The sequence below is a fragment of the Ursus arctos genome, chromosome X, assembly GCF_023065955.2.
Source record: "Ursus arctos isolate Adak ecotype North America chromosome X, UrsArc2.0, whole genome shotgun sequence".
NCBI lineage: Eukaryota > Metazoa > Chordata > Mammalia > Carnivora > Ursidae > Ursus > Ursus arctos.
In genome coordinates, this window is record NC_079873.1 from 14,974,566 (window position 1) to 14,999,037 (window position 24,472).

Below are 24,472 nucleotides of genomic sequence, written 5' to 3' on the forward strand. Positions count from 1 at the left end.
AGACAGCATAACAAAGAAGAACAAGAAAGGAAGGCTTCACCTACCAGACACCACGACTCATTAGAAAGCTGTAGCAATCAAGGTAGTGTTCTCTCACAATTAGACAAATACAGCGGGAAGGCAAATTTCAGCGAACCCAGAAGCAGATTCACACATATGAGGACACTTGGTAGAGCAAAGGAAGTGGAAGGGTAAAAGCAGCTCAGGAGGGCAAGGATCTTGGGACAACTGGTTTTCCAAATGGAAAAACAATCCAGATTCCTCCCTCAATTCCAATTAGACGAAGTAGTTCAAAAGTCAACATTTAAAACTTTGAGTAGACAATACAGAAGAATATCTTTAGATCTTCAGGATAGGAACACAAAAAGAACAAATCATAAAAGAAAAAAAAAGCAGAAACTACATTAAAAGTAAGAACTTTATCAGAACACACCATAAAAAGTGACAAAAGAAGCCACAGACTGGGGGTCACTGTCTATAACACACATCACAAAAAATTAGTTTCCAGAATATATAAAGAACGTCTACAAATCAATACAAAAAAATACTAACAACCTGATAGAAAATAGGCAAAAACCTGGAACTAGAATTTCACAAAGATGAAACTGAAATAGGCAGTGAACACTGGTACTCAAGAAATGCAAATCAAGGGGCACCTGGGTGGCTCAGTCAGCCTTCAGCTCAGGTCATGATCCCAAAGTTCTGGGATCAAGAGCCGTATCGGGCTCCCTCTCCCTCTGTTGCTCCCCCTGCTTGTTCTCCCTCTCTCTCTCTCTTCTGTCAAATAAATAAATAAAATATTTAAAAAAAAAGAAATGCAAATCAAAACCAAAAGACATACAATATCGTACCTACCATCTTAGCAATATTCAAAAGTCTAACTATGCTAAGTGTTGGCAAGGACTCTGTGGCTTAGGAAAGTAATCTGACAATGTCTAGTACAGTTGAAGAGGCATATATCCTACCATCCAGCTCTTCCACTTCTAAATATAATCCTTAAAGAAATATTCATGTATCAATACAAGGAAATATGTTCAAGGCTGTTCATAGTAGCTTCATTTTTAATAACAAAATCTGAAAAAGGGGCGCCTGGATGACTCAGTCCTTAAGCGTCTGCCTTGGGCTCATGCGTTTGCCTTGGGCTCAGGTCATGATCCCAGCATTCTGGGATCAAGCCCGCATTGGGGCTCCCTGCTCAGCGGGAAGCCTGCTTCTCCCTCTCCCACTCCCGGTGCTTGTGTTCCCTCTCTCGCTGCCTCTCTCTCTGTCAAATAAATAAATAAAATCTTTAAAAAAAAAATCTGAAACAACTTAAATGACCATCAATAGGAGAATGTATAAATACGTATTTACAGGGGGCGCCTGGGTGGCACAGCGGTTAAAGCGTCTGCCTTCGGCTCAGGGCGTGATCCCGGCGTTCCGGGTTCGAGCCCCACGTCAGGCTCCTCCTCTATGAGCCTGCTTCTTCCTCTCCCACTCCCCCTGCTTGTGTTCCCTCTCTCGCTGGCTGTCTCTATCTCTGTCAAATAAATAAATAAAAAATCTTTAAAAAAAAAAAAAAAAAAAAAATACGTATTTACATAATGGAATACCACAGAGCAGAGAAACAGAAATGACCTAGAGCTACATGTAACAACAAGGACATATCTCACAAAGCATGTTGTTTGAAAATGAAAATTGCATAAGAATGGGACAGTAAGCAGTAAGAAGACACCATTCATATAAAGTTTAAAAAGCACACAAGTAGCATTCTCTTTTGCTTAGGGAAGTATACATATGTAGGATAAGTGTGAGGAAATACATGAGAAGATAAACACCAGTTTCAGGATCGTGCTTACCTCTGTGTACTTTTTTAAAGCTAATGTATGGCCAGGGTTGAGGACCTCCTGATGACACCAATGATGGAGCAGGTCCAAAGCAGACGGTAGTCCACGCACTTGCCTCAGCAGAACTGAACCAGCACTGACCTACCCTCAGTGAGTCCCCGTAGGAGCAAAGGCCACATAGGGGTCACAGCCGTGTGCCTGATTGATATACACAGTATTCTGATGACCCAAGCCGATTTCCCATAAGCACCTGACCCCAGCAATAACCCACGAGAAGGGCTCACTTCACCTCAGGCAGCGTTTCGATTCTAGCAGGGGAGGAAGCTGCAGTATCAAAGTGGAAATATCCTGGCTAATAAAGGATTACCATTTAGTAATAAACAGTAACGAAGACCATCAAAATCACAGTTAATATGAAAATCATCCCATACATATTTTAATCTTCAATAACTCAAAAAGTACTTTAGATTCCAGGAGCACATAAGAGGCCTTACGAAAACACTTATTGTCATTATACATAATTTTCTGGCTAAACAGAACGTCCATGTTGATAGAAGGCTGGATAAACCAATGACAAGTTGTACTTCCACCTCTCCCTTTGCACAGAGTCAATAGGACTCCTTCTTTAAAAGGTAGTGCTATGGGGGGGCGCCTGGGTGGCACAGCGGTTGGGCGTCTGCCTTCGGCTCAGGGCGTGATCCCGGCGTTGTGGGATCGAGCCCCACATCAGGCTCTTCCGCTATGGGCCTGCTTCTTCCTCTCCCACTCCCCCTGCTTGTGTTCCCTCTCTCGCTGGCTGTCTCTGTCTCTGTCAAATAAATAAATAAATAAAATCTTAAAAAAAAAAAAAAAAAAAAGGTAGTGCCATGGGGTGCCTGGGTGGCTCAGTCGTTAAGCATCTGCCTTCGGCTCAGGTCATGATCCTAGGGTCCTGGGATCGAGCCCTGCATTGGGCTCCCTGCTCCGCTGGGAGCCTGCTTCTTCCTCTCCCCCTCCCCCTGTTTGTGTTCCCTCTCTCACTGGCTGTCTCTCTTTCTGTCAAATAAATAAATAAAATCTTCAAAAAATGCATTAATTAATTAATTAAAAAAATAAAAGGTAGTGTCTTTCAGGGCACCTGGATGACTCAGTCGGTTAGGTAACCGACTCTTGATTTCAACTCAGGTCATGATCTCAGGGTTGTGAGGATGAGCCCCGCGTTAAGTCCCAAATCCAGCTCCACACTGGGGATGGAGCCTGCTTAACATTCTCTCTCTCTCTCTCTCCCTCTCCCTCTGCTTCTCCTCACCCCCCCACACACAGTCTCTCTCTCTCTCTAATTAAAAAATAATAATAAATAAATAAAAGGCAGTGTCTTTCAAATCACTCACACACCCAGGATGCAGAGTCAAATACTCAATTCTCTTGTTTTAAGGGTTATTTTACATGAACTGATAAGAAAATAGTTCTGAGGACTTGAACAGGCCTTGGCAAAATAAAGGGACAGACAATGCTTGGAGAAAACCAACTTTGTTTTTAGTACCCTTTCTGTCCTCCCGGTGGGACCCATTCCCAGCCTGTAGGTATCCAGTGACCTCATACTTTTTGAACCCCTACCTGCTCTTAGAAGACCTCACATCAAGGCGCATAAATCAAATTCTATGTCCATTTACATTTTAACAATTCTTTAAACCAAAGAAAGACTCTCTAATTGTGGAATTTCAGGAATCTTTTAGATGAATAGGAAATGCTGGGGTGGGGGGGGGAGATGGGCACAGTTATTGCTATGGACCGGACTACGTTCCCTCAAAATTCTTATGTTGAAGCCCTAACCCCCCGTGTGACTGTATCTGGAGACAGGGTCTTTAGGAGAAAATTAGGCTAAATGAAGTCATAAGGGTGGGGCCCTAATCCAATTGGACCGTGGCTTTGTAAGAGAAAGACCTCTCTCAAACTCCATACCCCACCACCACCACCATTTGAGGATAATGCAAGAAGGTAGCAGTCTGCGAGCCAGGAGAGCCTGAAGTCACAGGGAAGCAGTCGCCTAGCCATCCATCCTTGATGTTTTTACGGATGCTTACATTAAAGCTAGCCCTACTGGGGCGCCTGGGTGGCTCAATCAGTTAGGCGTCTGCCTTTGGCTCAGGTCAGGATCCCAGAGTCCTGAGATCGAGCCCTGCATCAGGGTCCCTGCTCATGGGGAGCCTGCTTCTCCTTTTCCTCCCCCTGTTCACGCTCTCTCTCGCTATCTCTCTCTCTCAAATAAATAAATAAAATCATATATATATATATGAATGAATGCATGAATAAAGCTAGCTCTGCTGATGTAGCATGTACCCTTAAAATATCAAATCTAAAGAACCAAGGGAACCCCCAGAGGTCCAAGCAAAGACATGGACATTCCCTGGTTGGCAGCACACCCTGGCAGAGGTGCAGCAAGATTGGGAGAAATCCAGTCCAGATTCAGATTGGCAGGTCAGGCTACCCTCCTGAACATGCCTGCATGTTGTGAGTTCCCACCATGCAAGGAACCACAGAAAGGAAGATTCTGCCTAGAAGGTCTCGAGGGGAAAAGGCTGGGTCATAGCACACTTGTGAACATACAGAAGGACTAAGAACCCCAATGTGGGTGCAGGAAGTCCTTAAATGTACTGAGAGGCTTGAATTATGCCAAGGTTCAGGCCCACATCCAGTCTGGGGAAGGTGGCAGGAGGAGGCAGCGGTCCACCTGAAGAGGTAGCTAGGAGGAGCACTGATCCTCGATTCAAAGCTTGGGAAACAGGTGTGGGTACATCCTTGAAATTTAACATCAGGTTAAACTTCACGGTAAAAGGAATGTCCAAGAAAGAGCTTCTTGTCCTAAGGGGCTGGACAGAGAGCCCACCATAGAGAACCGCAGGGAGAGGAGTATGGAGGAGGATGAAGCCAGGGTGAGGATTGTGGGGGCCACAAGATGTGGTCAAGCACTCTGAGGCAGAATTCAGACAAACACCCCACTGGGCGGGGGTCAGAAAGAACAGAATCAGCTCTGCTGAGGAGCCCAGAATATCACCTCTGCTGACATGATCCCCAAACAGCCCAGAAACACAGAAGCATTCTCTTTTCACGTTTGGGCACATTTCCAGCCATCGAAACGGTTAGTGTCATGCCAACAAATTAACTAGACACTGATGAAACCCCCTGGAACAAACCCCGCGGGGCTCCCATGCTGCTTTCTTGTAATGGAGTTTTATTAAAACAAACTAAAGTACTTCCTGACTGCTGGCCTCGAAGCACCTTGCCATAGCGCGTCCAGAAGGTGGCTGCGGAAGGATTCGAGAGCAGGTAGTTAGTTGACTTAGGATGAGATCCCAGTGAACAGGGCAATGGGGAAGTGAGACGGCAGCAGGAAGGCAGCTAATACAGGTGCATTACCTAGCCAGTTAGCACTGGCGTGGGGGGGGGGGCAGTGTAGACTGCCCATCTGTCTCAGCTACCCCACTTTGCGGGCACAGGAGCTGGACTATTGTCTACCAACCGTCAGCAGCCATTGGTTGAGGGCTGCTCCCGGGGTCGGGTGCGGAGTGTTCATTCCCTGGCACTCGCCACCTGCCCCCTGGCCAAGCAGAGAGGGCTCCAGGCAGCTGCTGGCTGGAAGGGGGCTGCTGTGTACTGAAGCAGGCGGGGCCGGGGATGTCGAGATGGACACCCAGTCTCTCTGGACCGAATGAGGAAGGATGAAGTGTTGAAGCCCAGAGAGACGAGGTTGGTTTCATGCCCGCCCTGCCTCCCGCCTCTCTTCAGGTCAGTAGCGGGGGGGGGGGGGGGGGGGGGGTTCAGTGGCTGGGTGTGTGTGTGGGTGTGTGGGTGTGGGTGTGTTGGTTTGGCGTGCGTTTGAGGAGTTCAGTGGTTTTTCTTCAGGTGTTTGGAATGTTTGAGAAGAGACTAGCTGAGGGAGGTTAAAAGGAGTTTCTACTTGAGGATAAAAGAAACATTTAAAGAGCAGGAGCTTTGTCTGCCGCTCCGCCGCGGACTGCACGGAGCTGGTTCTAAAGCCCGCGCTCTGGACTAGCAGAGGCACCTGGGCAGGGCTGTTTATCATCGGTAAACGGGCAATGGACAGAGGTTCCACATAACCCCCAACTGTGCCCCAAAGCCTCGCTATTCAAAGTGTGGTCCCTCGAAATCTCCAGCCCCACCCCAGAGCTATAGAATCCGCATCTGCATTTTAACAAGACCCCACCTGATTCGTTTGTACATTTGAAAAGCACGGCTATAGATAATACTATTCCGCTAATTGTTCTCTGTATAGAGTTCATTCAGCGACTGTGTCTCCCACCAAAATCAAGTGGAAGGTATTTGCCTGATTTCAGTCTATATTCGTGCTCTACAGTTCGTGGAATAAACTTCAGATCTGCTTAATGCAACTTGGGACACTGGAAGAAACGAGTGTCCAAACCTGCTGACCTAGGTGTAATCGCAACAAAATAAAGCACCTTAGGGCTAAAAACTTGAGTTTTTCAAAACTTTCAATTACTTCTTTCTGCTCTTCCTTCTTTTCTTGGCAAAATCAGGAACCAGTGCTTAATAAGCCTGTACCATTCCAAGTCTATTCAGGTGGGTAAACCTTTGCCTCAACATCTGCGAAATATATTCATCAGTTTCAGCAGTGTTTTCCATTTCAAAATAAGTGTGTGTGTGTGTGTGTGTGTGTGTGTGTGTGTGTGTGTTTTGCAGGAAAATAAAAAGTACACCAAAATTCTTAAGATTTTTTTTTAAATGACATTGGAGGTATGTACTTAGTAAAGGAGTGAGCGTAGAAAGACTCCTAGAAAAAAAGAAAACAACTGATGCTAAAACTGAGTGCAGATTATGAATAAAAAGCTTCAATACTGTATACAGATACAGACGTGTATGTCCAAAGGTAGCTACTAATCCTAACTGCATTCAGAGGAGAAAATAACTGACAACTGTGAAAATGATTAGAAATAGTTGCCCCTTGAATAATGCTGGCGTTAGGGGTATTTGGCCCTCCCCTCCCCACACACATACATAGCTGAAAATCTGCATATAATTTTTGACTCTCCCAAAATTTAACTAATAGCTAGCTGTTGATCCGAAACTTTACCGATAACATAGTCAATTAACACATATTTTGTATATGTATTATATACTGTATTCATACAGTAAAGTGGGCTGAGAAAAAAACATTAAGAAAATCATAAGGTGGGGGTGTGCGTGGGTATCTCAGTTGGTTAAGCATCCAACTCTTGATTTCGGTCCAGGTCAAGATCTCAGGGTTGTGGGATTGAGCCCCATGTCAGGCTCAGCTGGAGATTCTCTCTCTCTCCGCCCCCCCGCCCCTCCCCCTGCTCTCTCTCTCTCCCAAATAAATAAATCTGAAAGAAAGAAAAAGAAAGAAAGAAAGAAAGAAAGAAAGAAAAGAAAAGAAAGAAAGAAAGAAAGAAAGAAAGAAAGAAAAGAAAAGAAACAGAAAAAAGATCGGGGCGCCTGGGTGGCTCAATAGGTTAAACATCTGCTTTTGGCTGGGGTCTTGATCCTAGGGTCCTGGGATCGAGCCCCATGTTGGGCTCCCTGCGCAGTGGGGAAGCTGCTTCTCCCTCTCCCTCTGTCCTTCCCCCTGCTCATGCTCTCTCTCACTCTCTCTCTCTCAAATAAAATCTTTAAAAAAAAAAAGAAAATCATAAGGAAAACACGTTTGCAGTTACTGTATTGTAAAAAACACACACACACACACACACACACACGTAAGTGGACCTGCACAGTTCGAAAACCCACATTGTTCAAGGGTCAACGACAGATTTTTTTAAGATTTTATTTATTTATTTATGTGACAGAGAGAGAGAGAGACAGCCAGAGAGGGAACACAAGCAGGGGGAGCGGGAGAGGGAGAAGCAGGCTTCCCACTGAGCAGGGAGCCCGATGCAGGACTCAATCCCAGGACCCTGGGATCATGACCTGAGCCGAAGGCAGACGCTTAACAACTGAGCCACCCAGGCACCCCACAACTATATATTTAAAGCATTCTTTTGGGTATTGAATGGAAGCAGAAGAGGACACACCATAATGTGCCTGTTTGGCATAAGGATTACCTTGAGGCTGATTATTTTTAAGAAATGGCAGACACAGGAGGAGCTCCGAAAACCCAGAAGTTACCCTTTTGTAAGACACATTTACATTTACAAGGGCAATATCAATTTGTAAGGGAGTTTTCCTTTGTGTACCAGGAGGATACCCCAATCTCTAGAAACTCTTATCAATGGAGAAGGTAAGTTCTTAGATCTGCATAACAACCTTACCTTGTCTATTGTGATTTTCCTGGTAACCTTCCATAACTGACTCCCCACCACCCCCAACATCTTCTTTTGTCTTTAGCTGGAGATGGCATTGAAGATGATGTCTTGCACAATTTGGGGGAGTTACTCAGTTTTCCTGGGTCTCTCCCATGCATGCAGGAGGTATACATGTTACTAAATTTGTTTTTCTCCTCTTTTATTCCAGTGGGGGGAGGGGGAGGTCTCAGCTAAGAACCTGAGAGGGTAGATAGGAAATTACTTTCCTCCCCTATGGTATTTACTGGATAGTAATGCACACATGTGTTCATCAAAAAATATGTCCAAGAGTGTATCTCACAGCAGTATTTATAAAAGCCAAAAACTAAACAAGTCACTGGTCCATCGACAACAGAAAGGATAAACTGTGGTACAGTCATAAATAGAATATGGCAACTGTGCCTACACACAACAATACAGATGAATCTCACAAACAGCACTGAGTGAAAGAAGTCAGATGTACTGTGTGGTACCATATATATGAAATTCAAGAATGGGCAAAATGAATCTGCGACAGCTGAATCAGAATAGCAGTTACTTTTGGGAGATAGTGACCAGAAGGAGACATGAAGAGGGCTGATTCTTCATGTAGGGGCTGGTAATGGGTGTGTGCAGTTCATGAGAAGTCACTGAGCTGTTCATTTATAATATGTATAATGTGTATTTCAATAAAAAGTTTAATTTAAAAAATATATGTAGGGGTGCCTGGGTGGCTCAGTTGGTTAAACAGCCAACTCTTGATTTTGGCTCAGGTCATGATCTCAGGGTAGTGAGATGGAGTCTTGCATCGCAACAGGCTCTGTGCTCAGCTGGGAGTCTGCTTGAGATTCCCTCTCCCTCTGCCCCTCCCCCTTTCGCTCTATCTCTAAAATAAATATTTAAAAATAATAATAAATTAAAAATACATGTATATACACTTAATCCATTTTCACAAATGAGTCAAAAAGAATAAGACTCAATATATCCATATCCATGAAATGGTACCTGACACACTTGCCTACTCTCACTAAAGATGGATGCTGATTAGTCAAAGAAAATGACTAACAATGATGCATAGGTGACAAACATCACAAGAGTGAATAATGGTACACAGCTGTGGACTCATGTATGAACAATAAGTACAATCAGCATTTGATTCAATTAAAGAACATAAATCCTACTGGGTCAAGGGTAATGGTTTCTCCAAATAGCCTAAAACATGATACATTCTATCAAAAAGTTAATCATCTATATAACAAAATCACTAGTTGAGTTCATTTGTACTGACTTTTCTGGAACTTTTAGTATGATATAGAACCCACTACAAGAGTTTAGAAAAAACCCACAGCTAATCTTCAAATAATGCCTAAAAGGGAAATCACTTCGGCACACATCCTCCCAATCTTTCTCTCCCTCTCCCACATATTCAATTTATGAATATCTAGAGGGTTTAGAAAATTCACAGGTCTAAATGCCAAGGTAAACATGTCATCTTTTTAAGATTTGTTTTATTTATTATTTTAGAGAGAGAGAGAGGGCACCAGGGGAGAGGGAGATAGACAGAGAGAGAATCTCCAGCAGATTCCACACTGAGCACAGAGCCCAACATGAGGCTCGATCTCACGACCCTGAGATCATGACTGGAGCCAAAATCAAGAGTCAAGACACTAAACTGACTGGGCCACCCAGGCGCCCCAGACATGTCAATTTAAAATCTGAGACCCAGTCTTATAGTGAGGAGGGCCAAGAAAGTCCCACACTGAAAAATGTGACACTGTTGATTCCTGGAATTCTAGCACTGTTTTTTTTTTTTCCCTTGGTAAAATGTAATTCCCCTTTGTCTGGAATCTCTAATAATTAGGATCCTAACACATACGTATGCATCTGTTTATCGAATCTCCGTTCTCACCAGAAGCTTCTGGACTTAGGACCAGAAAGAGATGGATACTCATGTTAGAAAGGAACATTTAGTGTCTTCCAAGTGCTGGAAATTATGTTAGGCAATTTAAATGTATCATTCATTCATCAAATATTTATTGAATACCTACTACATACCAAATACTATTCTAGGCACTAGGGATAAAATGTGCGTCCTGCTCAGATTCTAGCTTAAGGAGAGGAGAAGGAAGGGGGAACAATAAATATACAAATAAACAAGAAAACTAATATAATGATAAAGCACAATGTTGAGAATTAAAATAAGATGAGAAGGATACAGAGGGTAACATGTTGGCTATTCTAGATCAAGTGATCATAGGTGATATTTAAACTGGGTTATAAATGATGAGAAACAAGCCATAGAAAGATTGGGGAGGGGACAGAGAGAACATTCCAGGGAGAACAGTTAGTACAAAAGACCAAAAAGGAGCTTGATGTGCTGGAAGAATGAAAAGGAGGATAGTGGTCCTCAACAGGGACAAGTGAACAGCAGGGGAGTGACATCCAATTAATGCTTCTAAAAAGATGCTCTAGCTGCTGTATGCGGAATGGATTCTAGGAGGCCACTGCGATTATCCAAGAATGAGATGGTGGCAGACTGACATAGGGGGAGGAGTGAAGGGAGAGACAAGTGGGGACACCTGGGATATACTTTGGGAGCCAAATTGACAAGATTTGCTGATGAGCTTTGGATGTGGGGCATGAAATTTGTAGGCTTGGGGCTTGGGCAACTGGGTGGATGGTGGTGCCATAGACAGAGATGGGGAGAGAATCAGGTTTGGCCCAGGGGTGGCAGGAAATCTGATTTTGCTTTGGAAACAAGGAGTTCGAGATGCCAACTAGAATCCATGTGAATTGGTCTTTTTTTGTTTCAAGATTTTTTAATTTTAATATTTCAAAACCACAAAATGTTTAAGAGCATGATTTTTTCTGTGCTTTCTTCCCCATTTTTCATTTCTATAGCTCCCATTTCTGAGCCTTTTCATGTTTCAAGTTCCCCCCCAAAACTTTCAACATTCTTAGAATTGGTCAGTTTATCAACATTGTTTTGTAGTATTTCTCAATGCCATTTTTGAGCCAGTATAAAAATCTCGAAGATATTTTTTGAGACAATGAGATCGACTCTACATTTTAATCTCACAGAGGTTAGTGCGGTATGAATGCCATGCTAAGGAGGCTGGAGCTCACTTTTTAAAATCGGTGTAAATGAATGAGTTCTGGAATCTAATGTACATTGTGGTGAATCGAGATAACGATACTTGTATACTTGAAGTTTGCTAAAAGGGTAGATCCTAACTGTTCACACACCCCAAAACAAAGGTAACTATGTGAGGCGGTGGACATTAGTTAGCTTGAGTGTGGTAATTACTTCACAATGTATACCTACAGCAAAACAGCAAACTGTACACCTTAAACATATCCAATTCCTATTTGGCAATTATACTTCAGTAAAGTTGGGGGAGGGGGAGAGTATACACAACATTTTTAAAAGAATGGATGAGTGAATCTTGAGTGGTAGGAAAGGTCATGGCTGCAGGTACTGGCATCTAGATGAAATGTAAAGCCATGAGACTTGGTGGGGTCATCTATAGAGAGGCTGTAAAGAGAAGGAGTCTCCGGGCCCTGGAGGGACACCAAACTTTGTAGGTTGAGCAGAGAAGGAGGAGTCAGAAATGAAGGCTTAGAATAAGTTACCAGCAGGAATAGGAAAGTGTAATTCAAGAAAGTGTACAACAATGGAAGTCACATGGAGGAAGTGTTCATGGAAGGAGAGGATGACTGACTGTGTCAAATGCCACTGCAAAGTCAAGTACAGTCAGTCAGAGAAATGGCGGCTGCCGTATTTGGCAATATGGCGTTCACTGAGAACTGACAAGAAGAGAATCAGGACAGGACCTCATTAGATCAGACAGGGGAAGAATGTATGGTGGTAAAGCATGTGCAGTCTTTTAAGAGGCCCCTCTGAGAAGGGGTGGCTAGTAATGTGGGGTCAACAGGAGGGGGCTGTGGAGCCAAAGGAGATACTCTGTATTAGAGCATGACTGTAAGCTAATGGAAATGATCCAGAAAAGAGAGAGGGGTGCATTGAAGCCAGAAAGAAGGAAGGAGACGGAATTAAGAATTACGTTCTTCACAACATGAGAAAAAAAATAATTAAGTACAGTAATGAATTACAAACCACTGAAAATATAGGAATTCAAGAGTCCATACCAATAATAAATACATGAATAAAAAAATAAATGGGGAAGGAGTCTTGGTAAGGGCCAACTGGTAAATGTGGAGGGAATATCAGCATTGGAAAATCATATTCAGCCATCACATTAAAGATTGGATCAGGCAAAAATCATCGCTGAATGTTAAATCTAGAGATAAATACTGAGGAGGAGCAGGTTATCTGCGTCTTCCCCAGATGACTCACTAGGAAGGAAGAAACCAGTAACCACACAGTGGAGAAATTTGACAATACCTTGACCAGGTGATCAAAATTAACATCGCCAACGAGGAAGAGATGGATATCCGTGTAGAGGTCACTTTTAGGCAAACAGGTTTGAGCAATGGGACGCAGACAGGGCCGCAGTGACCTCCTGGCTGAATACAGATAAGCCCATCAGGCGACCCACCTCAAAATATCCCCAGGCCCTAACTAACCAATGGGCTACTTACAACTAGGCACAGTTCCCAGAAAAGGGGAAGGTTCCATATGTCACCATACCTCCCCATCTTCCCCCTTTAAAAACAGCCCCCACCCACTGCCTCACTGCAGACAGCCTCTCCTCTGCTGTCTTGCCTGCGGCTCCTTTGGTGTAGTCAATAAACTTCTATCCCCTTTGTTCGGCCTCGGGTGAATACTTTCATCTCCCATGCCACTGGCCTCCACCCACATCTACAGGCCCCCACCCGATCAAGACACCCTATTCAGGCACCACAATCCAGGCATCATGGGCCTCCAAATGTGATATCCTGAGGACACAACATCATCTATGCAGTATTCTGGCCCAAAATGCATAATCTGTATCTAATCACAAGAAACATCAAACAAACCAAAAATGATGAACGTTCTCTTAAAAAGAGAGAGAAATGGTCTGCACACATCCAAATGCTGAAGCAGAGAAGCATTTGCCACCCCAGAATAGGCCTCTCTGGCCTAAGGATTATTTTAAACTGATTATTTCTAAGAAAAGCAGACATAGGAGAAGCTCTGAAAACCCATTAGACGTTACCCTCTTGTAAGAGACATTTACATGAATAAGGGAAATCTCCACCTGGAAGGGTGCCTTCCGCTCAGCACCAGGAAGAGGGGACGGCTCTCAACCTCTAGACTCTCTTGTCCGTAGAGAAGGCAGGACTTCAACCTGCATCACAGCCCTGCCCGTGTTTACAGTGCTTTACCTGGTCACCTCCCATAACCGCCTCTCCACCCTCTGCCCCCAAATTTCCTTTGGGCCTTAACTGGAGATGGTGCTTAAGGTGGTGACTTGGGCCATTTCGCAGAGTTACTCAGTTGTCCCGGGTGCACATGTTATTCAAGTTCTTTTTCCCTTGTTAATCTGTCTTGTATCACCGGGGGGGGGGGGGGGGGGGGGGGGGGGGGGGGCTCTGGAGAGGGAAAATTACTTTTCCTTCCCCACACTGCCAATGTCATAAAAGACAAAGGCTGTGGAAATGTTCCAGACTAAAGGAGGCTAAGAGATGAGACCACTAAACGCCAACACCCCTAGAGTAAATCCTGTGCCAGAAGGAAAAAATGCTGTAAAGGATGTTACCACATCTATTGTCTAATTTGGAAGACAAATAGCAAATTACGTAAACAAACAAACAGACAACAAATAGCAGATTAGGTAACAGTATATCTATGTTAAATTTACCAAAGTTGACAACAGCGCTGTGGTTATGTAAGAGAATATTCTTACTCTTAGGAAGCCCATACCCAAGTGCTCAGGAGTAAAGGCCATGCCGCATGAAACATCCTCAAATGGCTCAGACAAGGGATGTGTGTGCGCACGAGTGCAGAGGAGAAAGCAAATGGGGTAAAATGCTAACAGTAGAGAAATCTGGACAAAGAGCATATGGATGTTCTCTGTATATTTTTTATTTTTGCAACTTACTTACAAGGTTTGAAATTATTTCCAAATAAAAAGCTTTGATTTATTGGTTTTAAGTAGGCTCCACACCCAACATGGGGCTTGAACTCACGACCCTGAGATTAAGAGTCGCTTGCTCTATGGACTGAGCCAGCCGGGCGCCCCTCCACATAAAAATCTTTTAAACCGGGGGGGGGGGGGGGGGGCAGAGAAAGGATATGTCATTGAAAGGGCAAAGGGGATAAGAGGTCCAGAGCCCAGAAAAGCAGCCAGTCTTCCACACACCGGGAACGTTTCATTCAGTTTTCCAGCACCAGTGGGGAGCACCTTGAGTATTTAGTATTTGTATGAATGTGGGCATCTTGGGAGTTTGGGCCCCGAGGATCTAAGGAGGCTGCCGTCTAATGAGCCAGAGTCAGCCCCTGATGTAGGAGGCCTGACAAAATAAAAGGTCCCAAACAGCTGTTTTGGAGAAGAGAAAAGGAAACCTACCACTCAAGCACAGTAGGCATGCTGGGCAATGCTGAAAGTCCACTCGAAGTTTACTAAGGTCAGGACCTGGACCTAGACGTCCGTGTTTATTCTGAAAACTCCCCAAGTGATCTGAGTGGGCAGCCAGCTTTCAGAACTACCGCGCTAAGGCAGGATTTCTCAAGCCCAGCACTATGGGCTTTTGGGCCAGATCATTCTTGGTGGGGGAGTAAGGGCGGGGCGGGGGTCCCGTGCATGACAGGATGTTTAGCAACATCCTGGCTTCTACCCACTAGATGTCAGCAGCACACCCACCTCTGCCAGTCATGACAAGCAAAAATGTCTCCAAGCATTGCTGAATGTCTCCAGGGAGGCAAAATCGGCCCTGGGTGAGAACCACTAGGGAAGGGAACCAAGGCCATAAACATGACGTGTTGATAAAGGTTAGGAACTGTGTATGCTCCTTGTTGCCATGAGCACTGTGGCCTCTGAAATTACATGGTCTGTGTTCAAACCCTAGATCCGTTACTTACCTTTGTATTACATTGGCCAAGTTACTTAACCGCTCTGTGCCTCAGTTTCCTCATCTGTAAAATGACAGTAGCACCTGCCTCAAGAAGTTGGATTAAACGAGTGAATATTTGTAAAGTTAGTAAGACCAGTGCCTGCTCATTAAATATTAGCTATTAGCTGTCATTATTACCATCACAGAATCAGAAATGGAGTAGATACCTGATGTCTGTTGACTAATTAACTGCTTACATTAAAATATACTCCATCCTTAACCAATAGAAAGTTCCACACTAAAACAAAACAGAGGCAGAGTACATTAAACTTCTCTTAGGATTAGCGGCCTGATTTCTTCTAGATTCCAGGCACACTCATTCATCTGGTTGACAAATATTTATTGAGCACCTATGTCCCCCTGTTCTAGGTCCTGAGAACACAACACTGAGCAAGATACAGAAAGTCCTCGGCTCTCTGGGAACTTATACTCTAGCAGGGAAAAGAAGACAAGGAATCAGTAGATAAATAATTAAATGATACAATTGCAGATAACAGTTGTTATGAAGAAAACAAAAGCAGGATATGGGGACGGCCATTCACAGCCGTTGGTGGGAATGTTGTTTTGGAATGATGGTCAGAGAAGACCAACAAGTTATGTGACCATCTGATGAAACGGTGCTCTGGACAGGCAGCAGAGCAAATGCTGGTGTGTTTGGGGAAGTGTGAGAATGGGGGTGAAGGCCGTACAGGGCCTCAGAGGCTACAGTGAGGAACTGGGGTCTTATTCGAAGTGTGGTAGATGTTATTAGAGGGTTTTGAGCAGTGGGTTTACAAGACTGCATTCATTCACAAGCTGTTCTATGGGGTCAAGGGTGGATGCTGGCTTAAAGGCTACACAGTAATTCAAGAGACAAATGTCTCACTTTGCAGCATAGCAGCATCTGATATAAAATGAATGTCTAGGCCACAGTTCAGCAGTCTGGAGGCTTAGAAACTAAAGGGACAGTTTGATAAAATAGTGTTTAATGAAAGAGTGGTTGAATCCATTTATAGGGCAACGATCATCATTTTTAAATGAAATAGAACAGATGGAAGAAAACGGAAAATATTAGAATACACTGCACAAAGGCAAAATACATAAGACTCCGTGAGATTCTATTTCAATCATATATAGGTAGGTTCGTACTAGGTTGAGATTTAAAATATACTTCTCACTATGGGTGGCAGACAGGAGAGTTTGAAAACACTACCAAAAGCGAACTTATTTATTCATAAGTAGGTTATATCATCTGTCTCTTTATTTTCTCCCTTTCTTGCTGTACCTGGCATCCCCCAAACGAGGATATTATAAAAAAGCTCCAAAGGTAGTATCTTCGCAGTCTAAATAAAACAGTTGCCTTATAGTACACTTTACCTTCTCCTCCAGGGAGATCAAAATATGGCCCTCTGTAGAAGCTGGGAAGAGTGACTCACCTCTAAACTGTTAGGCTTTTTCAATGGAAAAAAAGAATCTAAGCAGAACACGAAATTTTAAAATTAAACTTTAGATGTTTAGAAGCTCCAAATGCAAAGAAACTTCCTGAAGGTGGTAGGAATAGCGACCAGAACTCTACAGCAAGCACAATACCTGGTAGTAAAGTGTTAGAACCATTCTCACCCAAATCAGATACTCCTCAACTGTGTCCTAGAGGGAAGCCCAGCCACTAAGGCAAGCAAGTAAAATGGGGGAAAGTATGGGGTGGGGACCTTAAAAATCCAAGCAAACTGACTGGAAGAACTTTGAACTTACAAAAGTTCAGTAACGTGGCTTGAATATGATAGACCTACAAAAAAATTAAATAGACTGTCTATACAAGAGTGTAGTAATTATAAAATGAAATGGGAATAAATGATACAGTTTCTAAAAGCAATAAAAATTACACCCACAAAACAATCGAGGAATTCACCTAACAAGAATGTGTAAGACCTACAGCATAGTATAGGCGTAAGGACAGACATACAGATCAACGAAACAGAACAGAGATAAAAAAATAAACCCACAGAGGGGCGCCTGGGTGGCTCAGTCAGTTAAGCATCTGACTCTTGATTTTGGCTCAGGTCACAATCTCAGGGTTGTGAGATCAAGCCCCGCGTCAGGCTCTCCCTCTCCCTCTGCCCCTCTCCACCACCTCCCCCCTCTAAAATAAATACATAAATAAATTAACAAACCCACATGTGTACAGTCAATTAATTTTTGACAAAGGGGCCAAGGGAATACAAGGAGGGAAGTACAGTCTTTTCAACAAATGGAATTGGAACTGGCTATCTATATGAACAAAAGTGAATCTTGACCCATACAAAAGTTAACTGAAATGAAGCCATAAACCTACATAAATGACAAAACTATAAAATGTCCAGAAGAAAGCACAGGAAAAAGTCCTGGTAAACACGAGGTAGACAAAGATTTATCAAACAAGTTACTAAAACTGCTATCTATAGAAGGAACAAAACCTGATAAATTAGACTTTATCAAAATTGGAAACTTCTGCTTTTCAAAAAAAACATCATTAATTCCACTTATATGATGTGTAAGTCAAATAAAATAGTCAAACTCATAGAAACAAAGAGTAGAATGGTGGTTGCCAGGGGCTGGGGGAGGGGGAAATGGGGAGTTAGCGTTCAATGGGCATAAAGCTTCAGTTGCGCACAATGAATCCGTTCCAGAGATTGGCGGTCCAACATGGTGCCTATAGTTAACAGTACTCTACTGTACACTTAAAAATTTAAGAGGGTAGATCTCAAGTTAAGTGTTCTCACATCACAAAAAAGAAAATGAAAAGCCAAGCCACAGCCTGAAAGAAAATATTTGCAATAGATATCTGACCTGTATCCAGATATATGATATATGCAGAACTCTCATGATTCAGTAAGACAGACATTTCATAAAAGATATACAAATGACCAGAAAGCACATGAAAAGATGCTCAACATCACTAGTCATCAGGGAAGTGCCAACTAACACCACAAAGAGCTGCCACCACAAACCCACTAGAATGGCTAAGATAAAATCAACTGACAATACCAAGTGCTGACACGTACCTGGACCTCTCATACATTGCCGGTGGTGGTGTACTGGGGTGTGGCCACTTGGGAAAAGTCTGGCCGTTTCTGATAAAGCTAAATTTACCACCCAGTCCAGAGGCAATCCTACTTGGAGGTATTTACCTGGGTGGAATGAAAGTGTATGTTCACACAGGAAGCTGTCTGTGAAAGTTCATATTGGCCCCATCCATAACCACCTAAAATCAGTAAACGGATAAACTGTGGAATAGTACTCAGCAATAAAAAGGAACAAATTATTGATTCACACGACACTGAGAAATCTCAAATGCGTTATGCAAGGTGAAAGAAGCCAGACACAGAAGGCAACATCATGTATGAATCCATTCTCAGGGCATTCTGGAATAAACTTACAGCAACATTAAACAAATAATGGTTGCCAGGGGCTGAGAGTGGTGGAGGAGGTTGACTACAAAAGTTCAATAAGGAATTTTCTGGAATGACCGAATTCATCTCTATCTTGCTATTGTGCTCATTAGATGACTATATGTACCTGTCATAACTTACAGAACTGTACACAAAGGGGGTGAATGTTATTACACATAAATTATACCTCAATTTCAAAAACATGGGAGTCAACTCAAGAACTAATTAAGTAGATTTATAAAATGGAACAGAGTGTTCACAGAATCTTATTTGATTGAGAGGATTTATTTTATGGTAATTTTTACCAAATGTTCAGCCCATTTCTTAACTTCCAGTACCCCCACCTCATACCATGTCCCCAATTAAGTTCCATGTGGATTAAAGACCCACATATTTTAGAAACCATACACATTTTAAAAGAATGTTTTGCCCTCTATTTCAGCAAGGCTTCAAAACCAGCTCCTAGGTTTTTACTAAAGGCAGAACCTCATTTCTATCTTCCAAATTATTAACATCACAGAAACACATTATCTGCCCATACACCTTTTTTTTTTTTTTTTTTTTTTTTTTTTAAGGGTGCTCTTCCCAGTTTGTAGCAAGTATTTGAAAGGGACTTGGCACTCTCTGGCAGCAAAATGGAAAAATGTCTTTGTCAGTTTCTCGTGAGCAGTGAAAGCACCAGGAACCTACGTAGTGACGTCCCCCTGAGTCCAAAACTTACATAGTGATGTCCCCCTCTGAGTCCCAAACCAGACTCAGCCACACCACAACCACACCAGAGCCCCCAGAACAAACATGTAGGCCACGCAAAAGCAGCTTCTTAACTTGCTCCCTAACACCTGAGCAAACTCACTTTGCCATTTCTGGAAGGCTGTTCACGGTACCAAAAACACAGAGGCTCTCCTTTCCCTGCCAAATCTGCCAATGAAATTCCATTTCTCAGGCGTTTTCTCCCTCTGCTGAACAAAATCATATCCATAATTAAGGTTCAACTTTTTCTTTTCTGTGTTTCCAACCATTTTTTTCTAGAAAATCACACACACCTGGAATTATTATGCAAGAATTACTCACACGGAAAACACCTGCATTTCTTCAGTGTTTTTCGATAGCAAAATCTGCTCTATCCCCCTTTTAAGGAAAGTCACCTTGCAGGGATGTGGGAAAGACAAAAGCGGTGGGAATCCGATCAGGGCTTGGCATCGCGCTGAGGCCCTGTAAAACAATACCTTTGAACAGCTACAAAATTTGGCCACTTTTTGTTTTCCAGATTTGCATTCGAGCTCTAAAAGCAGACAAACCAAGCAATGTCCAGCTCGTTTCAGATCTTAACTAAGCAAAACTTTCAGACACTAAACAGGTCTCCCCAAATCCTGTGGGAATAACACATATTTTATCACTTAATTTACAGATTATTATGATGTCGAACTTAACTGTATTGCCTATTAATAACTAAGCTCGTAATAAATTGTTAATTATTAATATTAATAAAGCAATAAATACTGGCATACCACGTATAACTGAGGTTACACTCACAGGCTTATCTCTTAAAATAGTCAAAGAGAAGCGGAGAAAGACTGGAGGTACTGCAACATCCGGCTAGACTTTGGCTTAATAAACCTTCACTCTCCATCACCCACCAGCTCCTAACCCTGATCAAAGAAATGGGTCTTTTTTCTGCCAATGGGGACTATAAGACAGGATCAGCTACATAATTTGTGAGCTCCAGTGCAGAATGAAAATGCAAAGCCCCTTGTTCAAAAATTATTAAGAATTTCAACAGCGACAGCAAAGCATGAAAACCAAATACAGGTTGCATGCCCACGAAGCCGGCTCGACCAACATAATATATTTGGCTAGTAAGCTAGTAAGAAAAGTAAAGCATTTCGCTTCTAAATGAGTAGCAATCATTTCGTGTGTGTGTGTTTGGGGTGGAGCCGGGACTGTAAAGTCTTAGGACCTCTTCTGCCAGTCTCTCACTTTTCCTTAGGTTTTCAGCCTGTTGGACAGAAAGTACTTCTGCAGTGCCTACCGTACCGAATGTGGTCCAAGGAGCCGCAGCACCAGCATCACGTGGGGGCTTGTTAGAAATGCAGACCGTCGGGCCCCACCCCAGATCTACTTAATCAAGAATCTGCATTTTAACAAGATTCCCAGGGGATTCTGGTGGAAAGTGCAAACTAAGATCTGTCACTATCCAGGCAGCCACGGAAAACCTCTGCCGCCTGCCTCATCTGATTGTGCTAAAACCCGTCGGCTCTCCTCCTCACCACCTTACACATAGTTCCGGAGCCTAGAAAGGGCAAGTCCCTGTCAGAAAGCGCTCATCCGAGACTTACAGCCTCCTCCTTCCCCGACATGCTCACCCCTAGGCTTCGAGCTGCCGCTCCATCCCGCCGCGCCCCCCGCCACCTGTTCTGGATCCTGCCAGACGGCGCCGCGCAGAGACGTCGGGGACCCGGGGCGCGTTCGCGCTCCGCAAGCTCCGCCGCACCCCCCGCCCGGAGCGGTAAACTGAGTCCCCCAAGGCTCTGGTCTCGAAGACCTTCCGCGCGAACAAGATTCGTAGGTCCGTTTCCCGGAGGGGCGGGGAGAGTTTCAGTCCTTTTGAAGCTTTTATATACACACGCCGTCCCCCACCCCTCGGAGAATGCGTCGCGGGAGCCCCCTTTCCCGTGGCGCGCACTCTCCCACTGTCCGGGTGCCGGCCCCCGGGGCTCGGCCCCTCTGCCTCTGCCTTTCAGGGCGGCCCCGGGCTCCGAGTCAGAGCCGCAGTCGGGCGGAGGAAGCGTTCGCCCCGCTGTTCCGTCGCCCTGCAGGTCCAGGCGCTCCGCCCGAGCCGCCCGCGCCCGTCGTCAGCTCCCGGGCTGGGTCTCAGGAGCCTGAGGAAACAAGACTCATCCCAGCGCCGCGCGCTTACCTGCCTATCCCGGCAGACCCGCTGGCTGCTGGCTGTCTCCGGCTCTCCTTCTCCCCTTTCCCTCGGGCCGCGTCCCTCCCCCTTCCCGCGGGCTGGGCGCCGCCCCCGCCGCTCCGGGACCGCTCGCCCGCCTGCTCTCCAGCTGCCCAGCGCGGCGTGGCGCGTCGGGCGCTCGGCGGCGGCGAGGCTGGGCGCGGAGGCTGGGCGCGGAGGCTGGACGCGGAGGTGGGGAGCGGGCGGGGCGCCGAGGGAGGAGGGCGTGAGCGAGCGGCGCGGCGGGCCGGAGCCCGGCGGGGAGCTCCGGGCAGGGGGGCGGGGAGAGAATCGCGGCCGGCTGGCTGGGCGGCCCACCCCACTCCTGCAGAGGCCCCTGCGGCGCGTTTGGACTCCCAGGACCGCGCGACCCTCGGATGCCCGGCGTCCGATCCGGCGCGCTCCTTGGAGACCCCCAACCTCCAAACCCATCCTCTCACCTTTAGGGGTCGCCCTGGTACCCAAATGCCTAGCTCACTGTTTTCGGCACCGTGCACTGGGGTGGGTGGAAACCCCGAAGTCGCGCCTCTGCCACAGTATTCCCAGTGCAGAGATCCTGTGTCAGACCACTGGAGGGGGGATTTGGAGAAACCGGTAAAAGGAAAATGTCCTGGGAAAGGTTTTAGCTCCATGGTTTATTTGGTGAAGGACAGGTTACACCGGATACCTAGAAACTGGGATCCCCAGCACTCTGCTTGCTGAGTGTGTGTGTCGGGGAATGGCGGGGGGGGGGTTAATATGGAGTGAGTTGTGTCTCGTCCCTTCTGTCTTTTCTATTAGCATCTCCTCCCTGTGCACGGTCACAGAAAAAGAACTAGATCTGGATAGGACTTACAGATCACCTAACCAGCTTGTCAAAGTACCCCATGTTACAAATGGGAAAATGGAGGCCTGGGGGCCTTGACCCGGTTCTACAATTCTACAATTCTAATTAGATACAGAGACGAGGGGGAAAAAATAAGCACTCTGAATTCCCGCTCTGGCTCCTTTTACTGCTGCCCAACTATTCGCTTCAACCCTACCTTTTATAGTCAAATAGCTTCTGTATTTGCAAAATGCTTTATCGCTCTAAAGGCACCATTCTCTTTTGTTAAAACCTGCAGGAGAATATTCCATTGTTCTTCACCACCAAAACAAGATTCCAGGTTCTGAATTGCATTCACAGCTCTGAAGAAGGTGTTTATAAAATGCAGGTCTGCAGAGCACATCCTGGCTGACTCTGCCATATTAGACACAACCCCGGGGTAAGATGTACTCAGCTTTGCAGGAGGGGTTGAATTTGTTTTGCAAACGCCAACTTATTAACACTCACAACATTCTAGCTGGATAAATGAATGGAAAGTGTTTTCAGAGAGACTTTTGACTGATTGGATTAAGGGAGAGTGGAGGTCAGGGAGTTCATCCAGGTTACATAACAAGTTGGAGGCAGAATTATGATAGGGGGGAGAACAGTGTATTTTAATAAACAGGTTTAATGATACTCCAAAGGATTAAGTTATTTCTGTTTGCATTAACTTAACATTTGTATATCTTCGACTTACTAGAAAGTAGACTTCATACTGTGTAGAGCCGCCAAAAATCTCATACGCTGCTATTTGGCAGAATCTATTGAAACTGAGCATACAACTACCCCGTGTCTGGCAATTGTCCTTCTAGGTGTATACCCAACAGAAAGGAGTGCATATGTTTACCAACGGATACGAACAGAGAGTGTTCATAGCAGTGTCTTTCTAATAGCCCTAGACTGAAAGCTACTCAAATATCCATCAGCACTAGAATGGATTGAAAACGTTGCGGTGGTGTAGTCACAAAATGGAATACCAAACAGCGAGGAGAAAGCATGAACCACAGCTAAACTGAGTATAGACGGAATTCATAAACAATATTGAGCAGAGGAAATCAGACGTGAAAGCATACGTACAATGTGATTCCGTTTATGCAGAGTGTAAAACGGGCAAAACCAACAATCAGGGTAGCGGTGGTCGAGAAGTTGGTGACTGGAGGGAGTTACATGGGGGATAAGAAGGTGATGTCTTGTTTCTTTATCTGGGTGCTACCTACATGGATGTATAAGGTTTGTGAAAATTCATTGAGTTGCTCACCTATGATATGTGCACTTTCCCTATCTATGTTTTACTTCAAGAAAGGAGTTTAAAAGTCTGTATACCTCATATTAAAAGTTGTTTGAATTTCTAAAGTGAGTGTGATGCCAGAATAAATATGCTTTTCCTTTAAACAACCTTGCTGTTAAAAAGAAAGACACTCAGGCGCCTGGGTGGCTCAGTCGGTTAAGCTTCTGCCTTCGGCTCAGGTCATGATCGCAGGCTCCTGGGATGGAGCCCTGGAATCCAGGAGCCTGCTAAGCGGGGAGTCTGGTTCTCCCTCTTCCTCTGCCTCTCTCCCCACTCCTGCTCTCTCTCTCACTCACTCTCTCTCTCAAATAAATAAAAAAGCCTTAAAAAAAAAAAAGGGAAGACACTTGAAGGAAGTAAGTCTAAAACACAAAAATGAGAGACCCCTTAGCCTGAAATTAAAATTCAGATTTTGATGCACTTCCAGTCGAACTTCCATTCCCCTTGGCACACACTGTCAGGTCAACATAACTCTGCCATCCTGACTGAAAGAAGAGGAAAGAGGCTGGACCGAAGAGGTGGCCGGCACTCCAGCCAAGGGGCCCTCTGCCTTTTCCGTGAGAGGGGCCCAGGTCACACACTGCAGGCACTGTCTGGTGATACGGAGGAAGGCTGTGGGTGCTTGGGATCTGCAGTTCAATCTTAAATCTACGGGAGCACAGCCCAGAGGCTGCTGTCCCAGCAACTGGAGCGTGGGCGGTTTGGATCTTTCCCTACAGGGTATGTGTGCCGGTGATAGATTTGATCCCCAACATTGGTTGGTCAGGAAACATGGCAGAGACTGAGCGGAAGGGCAGAAGGTCTCTTC

The 24,472-nt window shown here is 44.7% G+C and overlaps 1 protein-coding gene across 13 annotated transcripts in view; it reads right to left on the reverse strand.

The window, feature by feature from the left end:
* ADGRG2 (adhesion G protein-coupled receptor G2) overlaps positions 1-21,644 on the reverse strand; it is a 126,955-nt gene extending 105,311 nt beyond the window's left edge. For 11 of the 13 annotated variants that reach the window (XM_057310398.1, XM_057310392.1, XM_057310383.1 and 8 more), the window contains exon 1: positions 21,500-21,643. The gene's annotated coding sequence lies outside the window, so the exon portion shown is untranslated. Of the gene's footprint in view, positions 1-21,499 lie in introns of all 13 variants that reach the window. The other 2 variants (XM_057310413.1, XM_057310409.1) reach the window with 1 other exon arrangement.
* Between the last annotated feature and the right edge of the window lie 2,828 nt (positions 21,645-24,472).